Raw genomic sequence first — 23,614 nt, 5'->3', positions numbered from 1 at the left:
TCGCAGAGTGGTTCGGTAGCTGGTGCCACAACCGCAGTGCAACAGTCATCGTGCTCCGCAATGTTGTCAGTCGGTCCTGGGTCACCTGCCTCCGCTGAAATTGTTGCTTTTCGTCTCTTATTTGCACTGCTGTCATTGATGTCCAGCACCGGTGCGCGCTTGCGGCTACTAGGATTGATGCGTACATTAACAGCGGCATAACTTTCCTGTTCTTTCTCTCCATCTTTTGGTCAAATCTCATCAACCATTTGTTGAAAATATCAGCTGTCATCCAAGCAGCCTTGTTCGCTGTGTACTCAACATCCATGGTGTAGTTTTTCAAGCAGCGCGGGTTTTTCGACTTCCCAATAACTAAAATTTTCTCCTTTTCAGACCCATCCATATTTGTGCAGAACATGGCTGTAATGCGGTCATTGGAGTTCTTACCACCGCTGCACTCTTGGTTTGCAAAGGCAAACGTTTTTCCAGGGAGCATTTTAAAAAATATGCCCGACTCGTCAAGGTTGAAAATATCGCAGGCCTGCCATCCTCTTAATAAAGTTGGCAACATCTCGTTTTTCCATTCCGTTACGGCATTTTCGTCTGCAGCCTTGCTTTTGCCGCAAACAGCTTTATAGCTGATAGCATGACGCCGCTTAAACCTGTCGAACCAGCCTTGACTGGCCTCAAACTCAACACCGAGGCTGAATGCTAGCTGCCCAGCTCTGCTTTGAATTAAAGGGCCGCTGAGAGGGATGTTCCTGCTTCGCGCGTCCTGAACCCAAAGAAGAAGCGCTTTTTCTAGTTCAGGATGGGCGGACTCACGCAGTTTGGATCGGCTTGCTCCTGTGGGTGCTTCTCTGGTGATTTTTTCTCGCTGGGTCCAAATTCTGTTTATCGTCTTTCTTGACAAGCCAGACTTCCTGGCAACATCTGTCTGCTTTGTGCCGCAATTGAAGTCTGCGATGATTTCCATTTTTTTCGCAGCTATAAGGTTTGCACGGCGCTTGACGGTGCTGTCGGTCATACTGACCGGGCCCACGGCAACAACCAAGCTACATAGTTACGGTGAATGATGGACAGTGGCAGCGACGATAAGCTTTGGCCACTTAGATTGCAAAGCAGCTTCGTGAAGTGGCGACGTCGCACCGCAGAGACATTTGGGTCGCACCGCAGAGACATTTGGGGCTAGGGCGGCTAGGGTTAACACCGGTGACCGCAGTCCGTTGCAATGAGGCAGGGGGATGTGGAAGCTGCTGCTTGCCCTCCTAGTGTCACGACTTGAAAAGGGTACAGGTGCCATAAAAAAAAAAATTCAAGGATTTTCAAGGACCTGCTATGGAGCTGTATTTCAAACTTCTGGGACACAATCATTTTCACAAAATCAAATGCTAGGGTTTCAAGGGTTTGTGTGCACCACTAATAATAATAATAATGTATACAGAAGTGTACACAAAGAATACATTAGATGCGAAGAACATACAAGGCAATATACACATGGGAAACAGTATACAAGAGATAAGACTGTGTACAGGCATCGTCTGTGATACTGGTTTTGGATGACAAATGCAAGAAATGATAACGTGTTGTGAGAGTATATCCCATCAGTGCCGCTCAAACTCCATAATGCATATACATATTGTAACTTAAGAGGGGACACCCCTCTTAAAACTTTTTCCCATATTTATGGGTGGATCTGATGGAAACTTGCACTGTTCATATATTTTTGCATGCTGATTTCAAATATCTGATTAGTTTTCTTGTAGATGAAATAGTTTTCAAAATATTACCTAATTCATGTTCTTCGTTTGGAGGTGAGTTAATTACTTAACACTTTATGGCACGATTAGAATAGACCTGCCAGAGTGATCTAGACGGATCATAGAGTGCCGCTAGCCATGAATTAACGTGCTAGAAGAATTTGAACCGAAGTTAAACTAAGTCAAACTTTTATGACTAAAAGCCCATGTTGGCACCTAAGATTGATAATTAATTCTGTAAATGTTGCCGCATAATAACTGTACATATTTTGGTCCTATTGCACTGTCCAAGAGTTTTTCTTTCTAACAAGACAAGGATGAGAGCTATAGCACAGATAGCTTCCTCCAAAATTGCAGCACCCTTAAACTTGCAGTTTTGAGAAAACGAGGAAAAACATTTCACATTATGTAGGTGTAAACATTATCAATGATTGATATGTCAACAAGATCAAAAACAGATGGAAAGTGATCTAAAGCAAAAATGAATGGCCTATGCCAATTTTGAGCCAAAGTTATGCAGTAGGAAACGTTTGAAAGGAAAGGTCTATTTGGGTACCTAAGACAAGATAACCTTCTCAATAAATTTTCCTTTGTGGTCACTGCATTTGCCTTGGTTCCATGAGACTCGGCAGGATTCCCTTTCTAGAAAAAAAAAATATAGCAATAGCAAGAACAGGACCGGAGATATTGATCTTTCAAAAATGCAACACCACCAAAATTGGGGGATTGTCAGAAGCACTCAAGCCTCACAGCATATTTAATCAGGAACGACAACCCCAAAGACCTCATGCTTTCAACATGCACCAGGAGCATAGTCGGGGTGCATGCTGTCGCGGTGTTTTCTTTTTCCTGTTTTAGCAGCGCCAAGCGAAGCCGGCCGCTTCTTTGGAAGAACGTGCGCTACGGCGTAAGTCCTTTTCTTCAGCTTTCCTGGAGCCAGTTGCTGTCACGTTTACACTGCATTCTTGCAGAATTGCTGCTGCTGCATGCTTGCAGCCGGCATTGAAGCGCAGCACAGCTTCCGCTGTGGCTGCTTCCACAGCAAGCAGTGACGCGTGCCGCTCTTTGTGGATCAAGGTCCAGATGACCGAGTGGAAGCTTTCGTTCGAGTTCTTTGTCTTTCCCCGAATGCACCTCTGCAGCAGGTTCTTCTCTGATAAGCGACTATAAACAGGCAAAAGAGCTTCAGCCACATCGCTTGGCAGACTGTAATTGTGCTTGGGTGCAGGCTCCTCTTTCGCTTTTGCAGCGCTGTGGCGGCACCAAGACTTCTCACCAGTAGGACACAAACTGTGATCGGGGCAGTCATCAGTAGATGTGATGTGGCAATATGTCGCCATCACAGCTCGCTGCATGGCATCCACATCACCTACATTTGATCTCAGCGCTCGGCCATAATATACTGCCAGCTTGTCAACCAGATCAACTGTGAGCCTTCCTCTGCCACCCTCGTGCCTCTGCGAGAGCTTGCGCAAAGCTGCTCCCATATGCTTGTGCACATGGTTTATGCAATCCTCTTTAACTATTTCAGTATAGCCATAGATTGCCGCATCCTGAAGGGCATTGAATGTGCGACTGTCCCCATCGCATAACATGGTCGTGTAGCACATGTTGTGGTGCTGCAGAGACCGTTCAGATAGAAGTTTGCCTGCCTCTACCTCCATTTGGCCAGCCTTGCAGTTGGTGTTTTTTTGGCACTGGTGGCACAATGTCCAAAGTTCGTAGCGGTCAGTGTTCGGCTTGGGACCAGTGTCGCAGCCCAGACAAAAGTTTGACAGCACCACATAATCAAGCACATAACCAGTGAAGAGTTCCACCACGGCACCGACGCCTATATGTGATGAGTGCCCGCGCGTCATCCACGTGTCGTCGTAGCACACGGCAATGTTCACCCTGTGCCCAAAACACAAGTCATCGTATATTTTCGCCACTGCCTGCGCGGCCTGTGCCATAGCGGCCGTGGATGCTCGGGTGGCAGCAGGTTGCAGAGTGTTCTTCAGATGCCGTTGAAACGTCTTGTTATGCATCCCGCGCCGCGACAACCCCATCGCCGAAAAGATATTCATTGCTGTCTGGCTATTACCGGTTGACACCATTGCTCGATTAGCCAGAACATTGAGCTTGAAAGCATTGCATCTTTTCTGGCCGTCAACCCTGCATGAGTTCCACTCGGCCGCAATCTCACTGCAGTTGTCACACAGCACGATCAGTTTCACGGTGAGGCCATAGCTCTGGTCGCTGGTAATTAACCTCACGCATCCGCGACACGTTTTGCACTGCATGAAGGTTGAAGATGTTGAAGATGTCGAGGTTGAAGATGTCTTTGTCCGCGTCAGCCTTTTTCAGCTCGGCGAGGCGGTGGTTGCGCCAGGTGTCTGCAGCTCCTTCGTCGACGCTTTCGCCGTGGATAGGCTTCGAGGCCACGTTATTTTGCTTCTTAAATCGTTCAAACCAGCCATTGCTGCAGCTGAATTTTTTCCGGCCTAATCTCCTGTTATGTATCCTCATCCCCCCTGCAATAATGCCTTCGGGCGTTGCAGGTATTTCCAATAAATAAATGAAGTCTGTGTGGCCCATCTGCAATGCCAGGAGCGTCTGCCTTCTCCATCATCATTTGGGTCGTTACGGGAAGGTTGGCTGCCCTGACATTCTGGAGCCACTACATGAGTGCTGCTTCGACGTCCAGGAATTTCGAGGCTAGAATCCACTTCCGCTTGCTAGAGAAGCTTTGCTCGAAGCCATCCAAGACCTTCTGCTTGTTCTTCAGTACTGTCGATAGCGTTGACAATGGAATGCCGAATTTTTTGGCGATGCTTGTTTTGGACCTAACTGCTTTGTCCACTTTCTTGATTAAGGAGACTTTTTTTTCTCCAGCGTCAGGGATTTGCACTGCTAGGGGCAAGACATCGTCGTCCGTTGCGCACACCGCACACAAACACACACACAACAACATTGAAGTTGACGCGTAGCTCGACAAAACAACCGCTAGACTGCTAGTGCACACATGCGAAGGGCAGCGGACTGGACAGACCACCCGATAAGGCCCATGAGGCTTTCCTCGCGCGCAAGAGGTGCGCACATGACTTCTCCCAATGTTGCTTGACGCGGTTGACGGAAAACCGCTGCGTCCGCGGGAATTTCGGCACTTAGCAGAAACCAAGCGCTCGCTTGGAGCCCGTTTCACCTTTTGGGAATGGCCTTTGCCTTCAATCCTCCCGGTCAAAATTTCGAGATATCCATACTACGCCCGAAAAATACTTCGAGATAAAGGGTAGCAAATACATAGCACGTATGGGGAGGTGAAGGCGCGGTGTAGAAAACTTTCGACTGAACCGATATTTCGAGATATAAGAGTTCGAGTTAACGAGGGTTCACTGTAGTGCTGTACCCTCACTGACATTGATGGTGCTGCTGCTGTTGTGCGCGCCTGGAGACTTCCTCCTTTGCCACTGCCAGGAAACCTCACCAACTGTCCTCCAAAAGAATGCCGTGAACAGGTCCCTGGCAGCGGCGGCAGCGGCGTGATGGTTCCTAGCACGCGTTGAGGCTAGCTGGAAGTAGAGAGGCTCGGAATTGTCCCCCTGTGCTCCCGAATGCCTTGCCGCCAGCGTCCTGGCACAACATTCCCAGAAGTGTCCTCCCTGTCAATGAAATTTTGAGATCTTGGGTTCCGGATGGCAAGGAAGTTGTGAAGGACGCAGGCAGCCTTCACAAGATAATCCGCATTCTTGGCAAGCAGGGGGACGGCACGCAGCAAAATTCGCCACCTGGTTGCAGTTATACCGAAGGCATTTTCAGCGCATCGTCTGGAAAAGAAATGCAAAACATGAAGCTTCGTCAGCTAAGAAAGGTTGCACTTTACGCAAAGAATTGATTATGCAACACCAGCTGGGAGCTCCAGACAGCAAGCTGTTTGGCAATAAAATATGTCAAAATGACATATCAGGTTTAATTAGTGCTTTTTAGGCATTATCACGGCTTGTGAAATAGCACCAGATCGTACCCTGCTCAGCTTAATCTGCCATTGAAGACCCTTTTCTGATCCTCTAGGTGCCTTGAGGGGTAGGGGTGCATGAAATCTTTTCTCAGTTGAAATGCCTCGTCCCCCACGAAGGCATATGGGGCTGTCACACTCGTCCTGGGCAGTGTCCCAAGTTGATGGATGTCTAGACTTCCGTCTGTGAAGGCACGGCCAAAATCGCACTTCTTGAAGGTGCCTCCATCGCTTAGACGGCGGCCCTCCGCATTCACGTCTACTAGTACATACTTGCATTCGCTATCGACAGTAGCCATGAGGATAACTGAGTATGTTCCGATGTTCCCTGAAATTGAAGGTATAGCAGTGACAATTAGTACAGGCAGTGTCACATAAGTCTCAAATGCTCCTAGGTCGACATGGCCAGGGCATGAGTGCATTCTATGTGAATGGTAGCACCACTTGTTCGCTTAACCCAACATTGAACTCGCTGCCAAAAAGGCAAGGAGGTGAAGCTGTATCTAGTCTGCACTGGACTGACACCTGCGATATTCAGGCAGTCTAAGGTTTAATGAGACGCACTGACATGGTATAGACCCGAGGTTGAAGTTGAAGTTTATTTCTCACTCTCAGTGGTACAGTTATCACTGGGAGAGAGAGGACGCAGGGAAAAAAGCTGCTTGAATGCAGCTTGAGAGGCAGCCTGCCACCGACTAGTAAAAATTTGCCATTATTCACGCTCCAAAACAGGAGAAATTCAGGCACAGTAAATATCCCACAAATACACGTACGTACGTGCACTTTATTAGTGTCCCGCCGACCAGAAGTCGGTCATCTTCAGTTGCCGCCGTGGCGGCGACAACAGCAGTCTCAAAATTGGCGAGACTGGGGGCAAGTTTTTCCACGAGGCCCCTCTTCTTGGCGAACGCCCTCATTACCGCCAATGCTTGTGAAGCTTCTGCTACAGTGGGGCTAAAATCTTCTGTTGGCAATTCGTCGCCGTTGTCCTCATTCTCAGCGTCTTCCTCACCGCCTTGGGCTGGTGCAACTGCGGCGACAATCTCGCTGTCCGACCAGCATGGAGTGGTTGCAACCTCGCTGTCGATCTTGCAGAACATTTCGAAGTCCACCGTCTCCGCACCACCCTGTCGCTCCAGCACCTTCGTTAGTAGGGTGTCGCAGTTATTGGCGGGATCGCAGACTTCGGAATCGCTTGCGTGCACTATGAATTTTGCCCGCACGAAGCAATTCTGTATTGTCACAGGGTCAACCTGCTGCCACGAGAACGCTAGGAGGCGCACCTCACCTAGCAGATCAATTAGGTACATCTTCCCGCTTTCCATGGCCGGGAGCATTCTGCGTAGGAGGTTTTTCCTGTAGTGGTGCTTGGCCGAACGAATGATGCCTTGGTCGAGAGGCTGCGCAAGTGCTGTGGTGTTGGATGGCAAGAAGAAGAGCTTATTGCGCCCAAGTTTTTTTAACTCAGAATGGCAGGATGTGTTGTCAAGCACGAGCAGGATTTTTCTTTTTCTGCCATGAAACGCCGATCCAAAAGCCGGATGTACTCTTCAATGAGCTTGGCTGTCATCCACGCTTTCTGGTTGCTCCTGTAAATAACGCCCGAGGGCAATCGACTGCCTATGAAGCACCTTGGATTGGCGTACCTTCCAATGACGAGGAGTGACAGCTTCTGGCTCCCTGTCATGTTGACCGCAAAAGCACCTGATACTCTTTCTTTTGCAAGCTTGCCACCGGTGCAGTTTTCCCCCTTGAACGCCAGCGTCCTGTTGGGCAGAAGTCAGTAAAAAAGCGCCGACTCGTCCAAGTTGAAAACATCTTCCGCGGCCTAGCTGGTCAACTCTTTTTGCAGTAACCCATTTTGCCATTCTTTGGCACCCTCTTTGTCCATGTGTGCTGCCTCTCCACACACCACCTTCGAACTTATGCGATAGCATACTTTAAAACGGGCCAACCGACTGTTACTGCAAGAAAAATCTTTGTAGTTGAGCTGGCGAGGATGCGGCCCCGCATCCTCGCCCTTGTCCGCCGCTCAAGTGCAGTGGGCGTGTGTGACGGATTTTTCAAAGAGGTACGTTCGACATGAACTGCATATTTCCTAATAGAAGGCGTAATTAGAGAAGTGATTTCCCGTACAGACAGCCGCTGCTGGTACCCCTTGGAGTAAACGAGCTGCTTGTTACACAAAAGAAAAAGTGCACTCTGGATCATTGCACTCACCTGTGTTCAGCGGCCACGACGGCTGTGTCGTGATGGCAGTTATACACTTGTTTTTACCACAACTGTTGGCCCCTCTGTATTTAAAAGCTTTGCGAGCTCCCGCCACAACAGCTCTTTACTTGCTTTCGTAATTTCTGGCGTCAAAACTGATGAGCCTTTCACGAGGCACGGGTGTTGCTCCATGAACTCCACAAGCAAAGTATGCTGTCGCTGCAAAACATGGGGGCCATTCGGCCGGTGAGTTGCTGCTTGCGCCATTGGGAGTCTTCTTGTTAGAAACGGAACTTCAACATGCGCCAAAGAACACATGGTTTCCCAGATGGCACACAGTGGGAGCGTGCATATGACACCTTCTACCAACACAAAAGGGAAACGTACCAAAAGAAACGTCAAAATAGTTGTTTACTGCGCTCTTTTGCACGTATTGCAACTTCTTATTAAATAATATGTATTACCATTTATTTGTTGGATTTGATTTATTTTTAACCCTTTACTGACGAGACAATAAAATATTTGAAAAAATCGTTTATTTTTTCTATATCTGCACTTATTACAGCATGACAAAGCATAATTTCTAATCACAAAAAAAATTGCTGCATATATCAACTGATGTACAGCTTTGTTGCCTGTGGGCAACAGTAGGCATGAGTCCTTAAGTAGGCCTCATTCCATGATTCTTACGGGTTAGTGTGGAACTTGTATATGCTCTCTTTTTCTGGAGTGAAACAAAGCTGTACATTACACTTTCTGCACATTACACATGTGATACCTGTGCCGTTGGGGTATTTGCATTGACCTTTATTTGGAGACAACATTGGGAGGTGATCAATAGTGTCCAGCCTAATCTCCTTGCAGGGCACAAGAGCTGCTGGCACATGCCGCTTCTTCGCTTGTAGTTCATTTTCAACTGTTGATGGGCCCAATGGTCGCCGTCTAGAAGGTGTTGCAACCTTTCCCTGCTGTTTCAAAACGCACGCAATCTCTGCTTTGAAAGACAATAGGGTCATTTGCTGGTTGCGTGGCACATTAGCCGCGGTGGCATCTCGGCGGTACTGTAGCCAGCAGTTGACGATTACGACATTCAATAAATGGAAGAACAGCCGCCTGTACCACTTTTTGGATCTCAAGTGGATGCAGTACACCGTCCATGCTTTCATTGTAGACACCTACAAGGATGAGGTATGCTCACCGTCGTTCGGGTCTTCGTGTCAAAGCGCTTCACAGTATTCTCTGGTGCGGCTGATGCAAGTGTGGGCAGGAGCGTCACGGGACGGTTGTCGAACCACTTCACAACCCTCCGAGTCGCTCCTTCAAATGTCGTTTCCATCTTGACGGAAGAGCCATGCCCTTTCTTTTTGAGCTCTTTGTCAGATGGAAGTTTGCATCCTTTCAGGCGACCTTCACGTACTGTGCCTACAGAACTGATCCCAACCTTTTTGAGGATTACCTGTAAGTCCACACTGCAAAACCAGTTGTCAAAATACAGGATGTAGTCTAGACCGCAAGGCACGTCGCTCGCCATTCTGAGAACGATGTTGCCGCTGGTGCCGATGTCTGGAAAACCCAGCTGCAGAAAAATTTAGCCTGTGTAGACTTCAAAGTTGTACATTATGCTACACTCGTCGCATAGAAGAAATAGCTTATAACCATTTTTTTTTTCTTGTTTGGCAAGTTTGGCAAGGAACCAGTTGTTCATCAACACATAGTTTTTGAGACGACCTCGTGGTGGACGACAGCTTGAATGAGTGATATTGTGGTGAGGGTGTTGTCCGACAAGGGCGCGTTGGTCATAACAGGAGCCAGGGCCTCCATTTCACGGCGCACGATGTGAGTCACATTGTCTGGGTTTGAAGGCTGCCTCAGTGTCGGCAGATCCTCGCATGTGGAACTAGCAGCTGTTTTAGGCAGGCGGTCAAAGCGGTGTGCAATGCGCCGGTGCTTGGCCTGCTCGTAGCGTCGACGTACCTGCAGAACGGAGTCAACCGTGGAGCAGTCCCAGCATAGTAGGAGATGGAAGGCATCATCGGCAATGCCTTTGAGTATGTGGCCTATCTTATTGTCTTCGGTTATGTTGTTATCAACCTTCCGGCACAGTGCCAAGACGTCTTGGATGTAGGTGATGTATGATTCAGTGGCCATTTGGGCGCGAGCTGCAAGTTCTTTTTTGGCAGCAAGCTGATGGCCTACTGGCTTCCCCAACAGGTCGTGGAGCTTCTATTTGCAGACATCTCATGTGGCAATTTCTTCTTCGTGGGATTGGAACCAGACGCTTGCGGTGCCGGCAAGATAAAAAATCACATTGGCCACCATCAGCGTGGCGTCCCACCTGTTGTGCTGGCTAACACGCTTATAAAGTGAGAGCCAGTCCTCGCCATCCACGTCATCTGTACCGCAGAATGTGCCCGGGTCGCGAGGGTGGGCTATGACGACAGTTGGCGTGGCAGGCGCAGACGGGGTGGGGGGGGGGGGGCCGCGACGGGTCCATTGCGACGGGTCTGAGGTTATGGCCGCTCCGAAGATCCAGCGTGTAGTCGGCTCGAACCCCCGACCTCCACCAAGAGATGTTAAGGGGAAGCCTGTATTGACGACTGCGCTGCGATGGCCAGCACTCAGCTCAGAGACTCCAGGGGCTCAGCTTCACACTGTCAGCATCGCCGTTTTCCAGTGCACCGCCACTTTGTCGTTCACGATTCATTCACGAGTCGAGTCCACTGATACGGTAACCAGTTCACTGGTAACAATATATATATATATATATATGCAGCAGGTCTTATCGTTCAATGGGCCAGGTAGACTTGTAGAACGGGTCACAACTTTGCAATAATCTTCATTTAATACCAACAGTTTCGAACGGAGGACAGTCCTTCCTCAGGGTATACACACGAATATATATAGTTGCAGCAGGTCTTATCGTTCAATGGGCCAGGTAGACTTGTAGAAGAAGGGGTCACAACTTTGCAATAATCTTCATTTAATACCAACAGTTTCGAACGGAGGACAGTCCTTCCTCAGGGTATACACACGAATGAACACAATTTCTCATTTTCCAGGGACCGTACGCAAAGGGAGAGGTGAAACCACTCTCCCTCCCGTTAGAGGAAAGAGACCCAAAGTCAGCATAAGACGCGAGTGCTCCAGTCCTTTTGGGGGAAGAGGGGGAGGTTTGCGAAGGCCAGGGAAGGGGAAAAAAACATTTATACATAAAAAATATAAAAATAAAGAAAAAGTAACATTGAAAAATATCTGCTCATTGAAGCATGCAATGCCAGCACTCTGGAACATCCACAGAACTTGAGTTGGACTTGAGCCGATGAATAAGATCGGGGCAGCTAGAACAACCTTGCGTATTGCTAAGAGTTTCTTCTCTTTTTCTTCTCTTTTTGGCTGCTTTTAGGCTACCTCCCCTTTTTACTGCTTGATCCTCTTCATATCATATTTCCTTGTGCTGTTTGTACATTTTCAGTGTGTTAAATAAAAGACATTGTTATTGAGGAACTGATGACAGTGTTCATAATTATTCACAGAAGTGTTCTGAGACAAATATGTCCAACTTTCCTTGCGCCGATGAATGAAGAGCTGCATTTGGCACTTCATTGCCTCCAACAGGTGTTGCCTGATCTCTATGTCAAGTGAAAGCAGCTTGCGCTGCATTTTGGTTTTCATTCGCTGCTCGGCTAGCTGGCTCCTGCGGATTTGTACGTCGAGGTGGTGCAGCTCTTCCTTGCGCCGATCCTCTGCTTCGATGGCCTTTATTCTGGTGGCTACTTTGGGACCCAATGTCCGCTCCACCGTAGCAATAGAAAGGCCACCTGCCGTCAAGGGGGCACTGCAGGCTGGTGTGATGTCCTTAGACATGCTCTGACTTGTCGGCATGACCACGGTTGGTCTGCCTGCAGCTTTAACAGGAGTCCCTGCAGTGAGGCTTTAGAAAACTTTGGAAAGCTCTCAAGCTTTGGAAATGTCAGAGTTCATTTTTCTCAAATCTGCTCAGAAGAGAACTCAAAGCCAACTTGCGATGACCGGAACAATGAGTCCACATTGCAAGGGATGTACGGCTGCAGTAATGAGCCATAAATGCGTGTGCTAAGTATGAAAAGCGAACACACTTTTCAGTCACTGCGTTACTCTTTATTGAAGCCAGTGCACACACCCACGCAAAAAAAAATTAAAGACCAGGAAATTAATGATAGTAGCCAGAGAGGAGATAGGTCCACTGGTTTGGCTGACATTAAAACGGTATGCAGTTGGATTGCGGGAAAGTGTCGGGGAGCAACCTGTTGTGTGAAACAAAAATTGTTTCAGCCCTGGGCCTTGTTCACAATGGATGCATTGATGAGAAAGTTGCTCTGATGTGAATGGCAATGAAGAGCTCGCTACGTGTTCTCAAGATCACTTTTCTTGTAACAAGGATGCCAGCTAGTCGGTTACATGGGGAAGTCATGTCCAGCTCTGTTCAGCAGCCTGCACAAGTGAAAAATATTAGGTGAGCCAAAAGCACAGTCAGTTAGGTGCACGTAGAATGGCCAACGAGGAGTTGGAAGCAAATAAGACCAGGCAATGGCAAAGAGCGACAGCACAGGCAAGAGAATAAGCTCACTGAAAACTTAGATGCATATGCTGTCTTTGTGAACGGCATTTGAGCAGAGTGCTACGGGTCACCTTAAATTCAAGAAGTCGCTGTGGAGGTTCCTAACAGAAGCAAAATTCAAACAGCCTGCATGGACACAGAAAGCCAAGCATTCAATAGCAAGTGCACTGCTTTACTGTGATGCACACTGTACTCGCAGAACCTCCTGAGCTGTATCTTGCAAACGGGCTTTCTCTTACCTGCATGATGTGGCTGAATCAAAAGTGGTCGATGGTTGACATCTTGCACCACCGCACGAATACATAGCAGAGATGCTGCTGTCTTGGTAATATCTGCATCACTTCAATATACACCAGAGATGGGTTAAATCTTGGACCTCACCTTGATAGCCACACAGGGCACATCTGAAAGACAAGACAAATAAAACTGCGTGTGCATAAGGTTCCTGACAATGCATTGCCAAAGAGGTCCTTTCTAATCTGTACGATGAAGCTCAAACAGTGGGCAAGAGATTACTTACACCCTGCACAAGAAGCAGTGGCTCTCTACTGAAATGCATGAATAATTAGTGCTAGTTCCATTCATTGTTTCCTTAGCTCTTGTTAAGACCTGTGCTGCATCCAAGCGTGAGGTCTCTGGACTGGTAACCCAACAACGGGGGCGCTCTCAGAGTGCCTCAGAGACTCGGTGCTGTGGATGCCAGCTGTGGTACTTTTACATAGAGGCACCGTCTCATCTTGTCTTTAACAGTGTCCTTTCTGGTGTGGCATCTGGCAGGAGAACGGAAAACAGTGCGCTGCTCTGCTGGTCAGTTTAGTCAGAATTTTCAATCTGAGTTTATTTTTTTGTAGCCTTCAGGTCTTCTTCTGTCTCATGATGAAACATTGTAGTGAAATGTGCGGTATAAAGTTGGAAAAGGAGGTCTTTTTTATGAATGGCCATCGAAAAATCATGAGCTGATCGCGCTTCTGATAGTTCTATTGCTTCGCAAATTCCGCGGGTTTCCAATGATGGAGCTCCGCTATCTTATTTATTTACACATACTGCCAATTCCATTCGGGATTATTGTGGAAAAGGCACATATGATTGTCAGGAACATATAACACATTGGAACGAGCCGGGTTTGGCAACATTTTGGTGTTAACAATTTGTAGTGGTTTGGATAAGAGGGTAATAAAGCGCGAAAAGAAAGAATGTGTTTACTAATACACTTATTCATATTATTTGTACCATGGAGACGAGAGATCAAAACTCCAATTGGTTGCTATCTCACAAATCTCTGACGAAAAGCAGACAGATATGAGGCAAACAGGCAAACAAAACTTTAAAGTTGGCTTTCCCAGCTTTCACTTTTTTTGCCATTGCTGTCACTTATCCTTTCGGCATTTCATAACAAATGGCAGTAAAATTACTGTTTTTTGTGCATGAATCCTGAATTCTTAGGGCAGTAATGCTCTTGATTTTTCTATGAACACATGCAATAGTTTTTCAAAGTTATTTTTGTTAGAAATATAAATATGCACGCTGGAATTTAACTTCTCCATGAGCACTGGAAATCTAAAGAAAAACGAAGCCTTATTACACACATTAACATGCCGACATAAAGTACTCGTGAATTTAATTCTGAAACATTTTACGCCCTGGGATGACTTTAAAATGGTGTTAATTGTAATTACTCAATAACTATGCCATCTAGCTTAAAATTAAATGAGGTTAGGTTAGGTTATGATGCCGCTCGTGATGGGTCCTCACGGAAGTCGAGGACGGCGGAACGCATTTGTGGAACGGACCGCTGGAGGCAGCCCTGCTGGAACGCGGCGGGCGTCCTCTTTGGATCTGGTTGTCGCCCTGAAGCGCAACTCCAGACCTCTTCAGAGGGCGGCTGCTCCTCATTGAGGCGTCTTGAACAAGTCCTGACTGCTAAACAGAAACATCTCTGTCCACGTCAAGTCTTCTGTGGGCGCCTTGTTCTTTTTCCGTCACATGCAGCCCCATGCCACGCGGTGGCACTTAGTCTTCTTTTCTCCATGCTCCTCTGTCGGGATCGTCATTGTCGTCGCGATGTGTGCTTTATGGCGTCACTTATTTGAAAACGAAGCCAAGTCAACCAAGCAGAATGCTACCGCATGACCGCCAAAGGCCGTTCGATTTGGTGCTGTTTTTTATTTTTATCCGTCTACATTCTGGTCGGGGCGAAAGTCCTGAATGAACGAAGATGAGGCTCACTGGTTGAGTGGTAGACAAGAGACCGTTTTTGAAGCAAAAGGCACAAAAAAAAATGAGATGTAAGGTCTCCTCGATTTGGCTTGCACTGGCTGCACTAGTTCTGAAAAGTGCCGCACCGGCGCCAAGCGGTGCTGCAAGCATGCAGCGCCGCTTCAGGAAGTTTAGGTGCAGCCACAGCCAAAACGAAGATGCAAGTGCAGGCCGGAATGCCTGAAACCTGTAGGCCTAGCAGGTCTGTTAGTTCTTTGTCTACGTTTGCGACTTGCGCAATGCGTATGCAAGTGTTGCTAGTCAAAGAATGACCGTGATGGTGCTGGCGTTCTTTGAAGCTGCCATGGAACTGCTAGACTCTGACAGTGACGACGATTTTGACAACCGTTATAGCAACAGCGACGAGGAGTTCGGCGATGTCTGCATTTCGGTTGCCTGCGCATTGGTGCGTGAAGATGCCAATTGTGTGCCTGGCTACACGGACGTTGTCAATAGGTACCACGAGTACAATTTTAAAAGGCTCTTCAGGCTATCCAGGGAGACGTTTGACTAGATCAGTGGTAAATTCAGGGTTTCGGCCTTCTGTCCAAGCGCAGTGCAAGGCTGTCAACAAATATCTGCCGAAAAAACGTGCACTGGTGTACATCGGGTCACAAATGTCAGTGTACGCCATAGGCGACAAGTTCAATGTTACTGAGTCATCCGTGCACGCTTGCGTGGCACAGGTCATTCACTTCCTGCACGCTATTAGCAGTGAAGTGCTATGCTGGCCCAGTAGCGCAGAGATGAACCGCATCAAGGCCGGTTTCCTCCCCAAGAGCGGTGGCAAGGCCCCAAAGAACGCCATCGGCTGCATAGGCGGGTCGCACATCCAGATCCTAACCCCCAACGAATCGGCGCAGTCGTACTTCAATCGCGAGAAGTGACCATCCATCATCCTACAGAGAATATGTGACGTCAGGAACAAGTTCCTGAATGTTTTCATCGGCTTTCCAGGATCAGTGCACGACGCTCGCGTATTAAGGGAAAGCCCGTTTTTCGCATGTGCAGCCTTGGAATGCGGTGAAAACTACATTCTCGGAGACAGTGCATACACCTTGATGCCTTGGTTAATGACACCGTTCAGGAACAATGAGGGCTCTTTTCCATCATGGAAAAGAAACTTGAATAGGTGACACAGTCAACTAAGAGTGTCAATCAAAAACACTTTTGGGACGCTGAAACAGCGATTCAGGAGATTGTATCATGTGGATGCCAACAGTATTGCGCAGAGCTGCTATATTGTCATGGTCGCATGTGTGCTGCACAGCCTATGCAACGACGAGATGGACTTTCTCCTGGAGATGACGTCATTGCCGCAGGAAGAAGATATGGGCAACGACGACTCTGAAGGGGGCCTTGACTGCAGCTGGCCTGACTGCAGCCGGTCTCTCAGAGAGTTCATTGCTAGACTGATATCTTAAGCTCAGTGACAGGTCATAATATTTTGCCCCATATGAGGAATGTTTTCGAAATGAAAGTTGAGTGCAATGCTGTTGTAACAGGTTTATTGTTGACCAGATGTACCTTGCTGCTTAGCAAATAAATCAACTAGGCGGTCAAACCGACCCATGCGTTCTTCATGCCGCTTGGCCTTGGCATCTTCCCACCTCTTTCGAGCTTCAAATTGCTCAACTCTCACCTGCTCTTGTCTTTTTTTTGCCTCCCCAATTTTTTCCATAGCTTCTAAGAGGGGAGCAAGCTGAGAGTGGCTGTTCTGTTTCCTCTTCGGTGCTCTGTCACCCTCAGTTGGTGCTGGCGGGTGCTCGGGCAGTTCATCTGTTGTGCTTCCCCTGTTCAAAATGTACACATCATTTCCTGGGTTTTGTACGAACTACATGTAATTCTCCCTCACCCTGAGTTTCTACTTGGGGGAATTGTTGCCCCAGGCTCCGACAGCAATGTGGGGTTCACACTGTGCTGTATCTCGAGTATGTCAGCCTGTGTGATGCACAAATGATTAAACCACTGAACTGGTCACGAAACAATTGCAACTTACTGCTCGTGTTCACAGCTGACACGGTGGCGCCCAGATGAACTGTTATCCTTTTTTGACCTTTTATGTGCTCGGTCCAGCGATTTTTATTTATTTTGGACTTGAGTGGCAGTGAGGTTGCAGTTAACTTGTTCACAAGTTCCGAAAGTTTTAGCCATAAAAGTTTTATCGTTCTAAACATAAAAAGAGAGCATAGTTTAGAGCAAAGCACGTGATTCAACTTTTTCCCAGTAGCTTTTGCCGTGTCTTGCATGCGAGGGCGGCACAGTGTTTCTTTAGTATTTTTATACTGCAAGTTCGCTGCTGTCAGGTATTCTATAATCAGAATATTTGCATTTCGGCTACCACACACTGCAAGCACTCAGTGTGGGATGAAAAGTCTTCTACTAAGCTTCAAGGCACACACTGCCGGTTAATCGGGAAAACATTGCAGCAACATTGAGACTAGAAATCTGAGAAACTGTGCCCAGTGCCACTGTACTTTTCTCTGTTGCACAAACTGTTATTTTGAACATGAACGATATCATACCTGAGGGCTCTAGTTTTTCCAACCAAGTCCTTCATATCCGAGTATTTGGAGATGAAGAACTTAGTTTTTCGACTACCCCATGGTTCTGCATCTTCAGCGGATACTGTTTGACAAAGAGGGGCTAGCGGGCGCCCATCGTCACTGTCGGTGGCGAAAACTGGCGTCGGAGGCTGCGCTGGAGGGGGCAAGTCCTCATCGCTAGCCGCGAACCACAACAGGTCGCTGTGGGTACACCAGTAATCCCTTCGGTTCTCGAGCTTGTGAAAACCCATTTTTATTATCATACCTAGAAACACACGCATCTCTTCGACTGTTGTGTCTTGGCACCCTTTTAACTTTTCTTGTTTTGCAAGCCAGTTGGTTTCGCGCACAAGAATTTCCTTAGCTTCACCGAACAGTGCCTAAAAAATCTGCAGAGGTGTGTAGGTCTCGGGGAGCTTCAATGATGCTGGCGGAAGTGACGAAAACTTCGGAATGTTTTTTTTCATGCGGGAGAGAGCGTATGCCCCAATCTTCATCATCACTTTCATGTTCTGCAATGCTATCGCTGCTCGAGTGGGAATCTGAGGAGTTGATGCAAGGTGCGATGCTGTCGCCTACATCTTTCGTTCGGGTAACAACTGCTGCTGGCTCATCAACATCATCAACTCATCAACATCAACTCATCAACACCATCATCTTCTTCACTATCCTTCAAGTGGTCTACGTCGTTAAGAAGTGAAAAAAAACAGATCTAAAGCCTCTTCTGCAGTCAGATGTCCTGCCATCTGGAGACAGAAAAAAGATAGGGAAACTGACTTGAGTTTCCGTGCAGAGCCCATAGGGAAATATGTTCCCACATGACAGGCCTGATTCACACCACATTTTTCTCACATGACAGCTTGAGCAAGGCTCTAAAACACTATTATACGTTAAAGGAGACTTCAATATATCGATTGTATATAATTTGCTTACTTGACTGGCAGCAGGGGACACAGCATCCATAATTTGTTCTCTCTGTGGCGATTGATGTGCACAAGAGCACTCGGAATGAAAAAAAGGCGCCAAGTTCCAGAAAACATGGCGTGGCACCTAGCGGGGTGCGAAAAAAATTGTTACTTTTTTGTAGTTATGTTTCCGAGGCCTTACACTAGGTGGGCTCCAGGAGGTCCTTAATTGTAAAGCCTTTATCTGCCATAACGACATCCCCCTTATCAAATGGCATGGAGAGAAATCCACTTCTCTTTACAAGCTCCTTGTCTGAGACGCATCCTGTGACCAGCGGCGAAACAAATGTCAGTGTACCAGCTGGGGTAACACCAATCAAGCCCTTAAATGTGTTGCTTGATTTGTAGTTAGAAAAAGTTTCTGACTGCAACACTAAAGAGCTTGGTACTTCACACTTGATTTCTGTGGCATCTATAATTATTGCAGTCTTGGGGCACTTCAGCTTGAATTCTTGAGGCATGTAGTGGTCAACCACTTCTCTCGATGCCCACAAAGGCATGTCTCCTAGCTGCATGAACAAAAAAGTTGATCCGCTTGTTAAATATGCGGCTCACTGTACTCTGGTGGATGTTGAAGCGGTGACCGATGTCCGTCTGAAACAATCCCAGTCTCAAGGTCACAGGAACTAAAAATAACTCGTTCTCAGTGCTCAGAATAGCAGGGTGGCCAACTTATTTTTTTCTGGTTGCATGTGCTATCGTCGTGCTGCATGGTATTGGCCTTCAAATAACACAGCAACTTCTGCAACACATCGTACGATGGCAAGCCAGTATAAAATCGTGTCTTTGTCATTGCATTTGAATTTTTCAAGTGAAAACTGTGCTAAGGAATCCTCCAGGTAGGCACAGTGCTTTTGGAGAACACCAATTCTTCTCTCCAATGCTGCATTTTTTCTTTTGCTTCCTGCAGTTCTTGATGCAGTGGAAGCATTTCAATCTCTTTTTCATTGTTAATGTCGTGGATGAGTCCAGGAGTGGCGCAGGCGTCATCCATTGAAGACTGCTCAGAGTCTGTCCCAGTTTCTAGTACTGGAGACAAGGTCTGGTGATCGCACTGAGAGAGCAGGAAAATTCTTTTGCTTGGCTGGGGCTGAACGAGGTTTTGGTGGCTTCCTTTGCTTCTGAGGCTTCTTGAACGCAAAAACTGATTGCACTGCATTGTCATGCAATATTCGATGTCCACTGGCAACATTCTTCACGAGATCCTCTTCTGCAACGCGACGATCCTCAGTGCATTGATGGCGGTCATGTGAACTTGCGCTGGCCGAGTGTAGCTCTCTGGTAAAAGCAGTCGCGGCCACCTACATCTGGATTTAGTCCTTTTGCAAATCATGTTCTTGAGATGCACTTCAGTAGCTGAACCCTGGCCATATAGTCGATGATATCCGATTCATCGAAGTATCAAATGCGTGAAGCAATAAAATTTTCGCACTCGCTTTTAAGTGAAGAGCTTAGCGCATTTTAAAGTGCCACAACTTGTTTCATTTAGACCTGCCTGTAAAAATTGTTACATATGCTCAACAGCATGTATGATGCAATGTAAAGTGAGCGCAGTAACCAAATCAAGGGCAACTTTCATTCAGTGCTCTTGTAGACACTCCTTTGTATGTGAAAAGGCTGTGAAATCCATCTACAGACCATTGTAACACAGCATGGGCGGTATATTTCATTTGCCTTGGCACCGAACACAATTTACAATCTTTTGAAACAGGCTGTATTAGATACCATCGTAGAATTTAAGTACGTCGTTGATCAAAAGTGCGCCTACAGGACGAGAACCGAGCGACAACAAATTGACGCAAGGTAATGAGAAAAAAGAATGAGGAATGGATATAGCTTCCTGCTTACCTTTTTTTCTTCGGCATCTTTATTTCCACTTTGTATGCAGCACAAAACACAGCAGTATGTCGGCATTATCGGTGACAATGAGTGCGGGCCGTGACGCCTCCACTGCTCTGTTCAGCTACCCTTAAACATGGCGGAAGCATGCGCGGCGGCCACTAGATGGCAGCACTTTTGCATAAGGTCTATTGGCAGTGATGACCTTCAGGGTGTCGCCGTTCTCCTTCTCAATCACTAAAAGTCTAGTTTCTCTAGTCAATATCCAAAAGAGGCCAAATAGCCATGGGCTGCGGTCCTCTATGCCACCATATTTTCTATTGAACCTACTTGGAACATCATCCCCAGAACGCAACCGACACCGTTTGCCTTGCATCTTCGACTGCAAAAGAGGGACTCATCGACCTCAACTTCTTCCCGGGACTGTCCATGCGTCACCTCTGTGGCAGGTCCTTGGCCACAACTTCACGAATGAAGTTGGTCCATTCTGTGCAGGCCTCCGGTGCAAGCTTAAAATACCGCTGGTTCCACTCTGCAGCTATCGCTGCATTCATTCTTTTGGCTGTTGCATACATGAGCCAAAAGATTTCAGGCTTCATCACCTTCACATTGGGCCAGTCGGCGGTGTCCCTGCCTGCCCGAAAGGAACACAAAGTATTTAGACGATGCTGGGGTTGCCCGAAAGGAACAAGAAAAGTATTTAGATGATGCGGGGGCAGGAGCTGAATATCACAATAGAAGAATCATGCTGTTTCAAGCAGCAGGATTCAAGCGCTCTGCATGCTGACCTCACCATGCATCCAGGAAGCATTGCGGCCACACGCTCAAGTGTTCCTAGTCATACTGAGCACGACTGTACCCCACAGTGTCTAACCAGCTTAATGCGTTCCACAGCTATTTCAGTTTAAACTTGCTGGAATGCACTGAAAACACTTACAAACCTTCACCATGCGATCCTAATGCGGCCGCATGTAACCAAATCAGGAACAAATCGATGCTGGCTTTGTGCTGAGCTCTCAGGGCAGTACTTACAAATGAGGACATCGACACGCACTGGGTCCAGTGCCTCTTTGGGTGGGGCGCCCTTATTTACGTTGCACCCTTTGCCATACAGAGACTTGCCCTCAATCTCCTCTTTTGTAAACAAGACACGCATCAGTGCCCTCGCGAACTTTGTCGGGGCACCACGACAGTGCGAGTGGAGTCTTTGTAGAGTGGCCTTTTCCACCATCACCCCACTGCCGATGTTCACCTGCACAATAAAGAAATCGAGATAAGAAACCTGGGATGACCTTATGGTTCCTTCCAACCTATATGATAGCCACGAGGCAAGTAGTGTGCAAGCTGCGATTTAAAAGCGGGTGGAGAGAAAATTAAAGATGAACAGCTGCACAGCCAACAAGTAGTTTTTATTTGTACATAAGTATACTTCTAAAATGCAATCTCATGAGAATGTGCCTACTGTTAAGAAGGCTGATAGTCCCATCTCTCGTACCAAATCCATAAAAACAACTACTGTGCCTTAAAAATCGGTAAATTATTTCGCAGGATGCTAGATGTCTAGTAGAGGCACTGCTCTTCACCTTTGAAAAATGACGTCCCTAAGCTTATTCTCAGAAAATTTTGCCCTGCGCCTTTGAGAATAAAAGTTTTGACAAGAAAAGATAATCACTTGCATGGCCGGAACACTGTGTGATAAAATTTTTAGCTAGAGAAAATGCTCTCAAACTCGTATTTTAGCGCCCTCTCCAGAAGCTCACTCTATGTGCGACAACACAAGAGAATTTTTTTGTGCACTTCCCATTGCAAAAAAAAAAAAAAAATGCGAAGCAAGGGGGAGGCTGAACAACACAGCTTGTCATACCAAAATGTCTATGTACGCCATCTGTCAGTCAAACCTGTCCGAGCTTGCACATCTTACCACTGCATTAACAGGCTTCTGCTGTTGCTCTGTACACGAAACACTGGACAGGAAGGAACCATTCAGTTTTGTAGTCAAGCTAGCTTTTGTTTTGCTCATTGTGCATACGACACAGCGTGCATACATGGGACCCAATCGGTTCTGTGAATTTTCGTCGTGCCCATTATCGAGAAAGCAGTTCCATATTAACAAGGTGCAAATATGTCAGAACAGATTGGTCCTCATAAAGATTGTCCACATTTCGATTCATCCATATTGAAAGGGCATGACTATATATCAGACAAGGCAATACAGCCATGCCTCGTTAATATGGACATATTGGTTCCTGAGACAAATTGTTTGTAAAGCAAGTCATGCGTAATAATGTCCTGTGAAGAAAAAATTCTGAAAAAGAAAGCTAATTAAGGTCTGCTTCAGTGTATAGTGGTGGGCAGTGAAGTTGAAATTAGACAATCTGGGGCATTATTCTGGTAGCCATTTTTCTTTTACATAATGCGGTGCAGTCTGAAGCATCTAGTGGTCCATTAGACAAGTGATGGCGTCACACTATGAGATGGCACATCTCCTGCTATGACTGTTCACATACCATGAATCGCTAGTGCATATGTGTACTAGGTGGGCTGACAGCTGTTTAATGCAGCAGAGAAGGGTTACTACTAAACGTCGACATTAATGGGTAGATTTACCTTCGGTTTCTTTTTGAAGGCGGCTCTTCACCTGCACTGCCACGGCTGGTCGAGGCGCCGGCACTTTTCACGGCCCGCGAACATCGCCGTTCCATCATTTTCAGCGTGCCTGCGTTATTTTACCAGAAGAAATAAATTCAGAGCATTCGTGGTGCCTAGCAATAACGGTTGGCAACGCTTGCGCTTACCGAAATCGAGCAGCTCTGCTGTAGCTGGTGGCTCCCCAGCTTTCCAGTTCACGCTGACATGCGTGCCACGCAGCTCCTCAATTGCATTCTTTTCACTCATGAGGCGGAAGCCGACACTGACATCGACTATGGAACGTACGGGATAAACGTCCCATGATTCTTCAGTGGTCCACTTAATAAGGATGTACGACATGGCGAAAAAGAAGAGGAACACAGCGGAGCGGAATAAGCACACGTACGACACGCTTCCCGCCCGAACCGTAAACACGTGCTAACAGGCTATGATACGTACCTGCGATTCATCGTAACACGAACACCGCAACTTTTACATTTCATTTCAAACAATGTACTTTATTTCAATTTCTGAGTTTTAGTGAAGAATAAATGAACGTTCAACAGAACAGTAGTCGCTGGCCACGGCACAACCCACGCTTTTTCGGCTCGGACTGGATCACGTTTAGTTTCGATACAGCACCACAGCACTCTTGTACCGTGATAAAGTTTGCACCTTGCCTGCTCGAACAACTCTTTCTTTTTAACAGTACATCTTATTTAATCTTGGCTTGCATTCCTCTGTATTGAGGCTACATTTGATAGCTACTGATGCTGCTTCTAGCAGCTGCTTGGCAGTTTTTTTTTTTCAGGGGGTTACTATTACACGTCGGTAAATTT

The 23,614-nt window shown here is 47.0% G+C and overlaps 3 pseudogenes; all 3 read right to left on the bottom strand.

The window, feature by feature from the left end:
• Window positions 1-2,532: 2,532 nt before the first annotated feature.
• LOC149346368 (uncharacterized) lies at window positions 2,533-4,021 on the bottom strand (annotated as a pseudogene).
• A 1,089-nt stretch (window positions 4,022-5,110) lies between these two features.
• On the bottom strand, window positions 5,111-6,032 carry LOC149346367 (uncharacterized; annotated as a pseudogene).
• Window positions 6,033-16,304: 10,272 nt separating this feature from the next.
• On the bottom strand, window positions 16,305-23,135 carry LOC149346366 (uncharacterized; annotated as a pseudogene).
• Between the last annotated feature and the right edge of the window lie 479 nt (window positions 23,136-23,614).

This window comes from Amblyomma mixtum, chromosome 4, assembly GCF_055824585.1.
Source record: "Amblyomma mixtum isolate Tamu chromosome 4, ASM5582458v1, whole genome shotgun sequence".
NCBI lineage: Eukaryota > Metazoa > Arthropoda > Arachnida > Ixodida > Ixodidae > Amblyomma > Amblyomma mixtum.
This window is presented reverse-complemented; position numbering and strand designations above follow the sequence as displayed.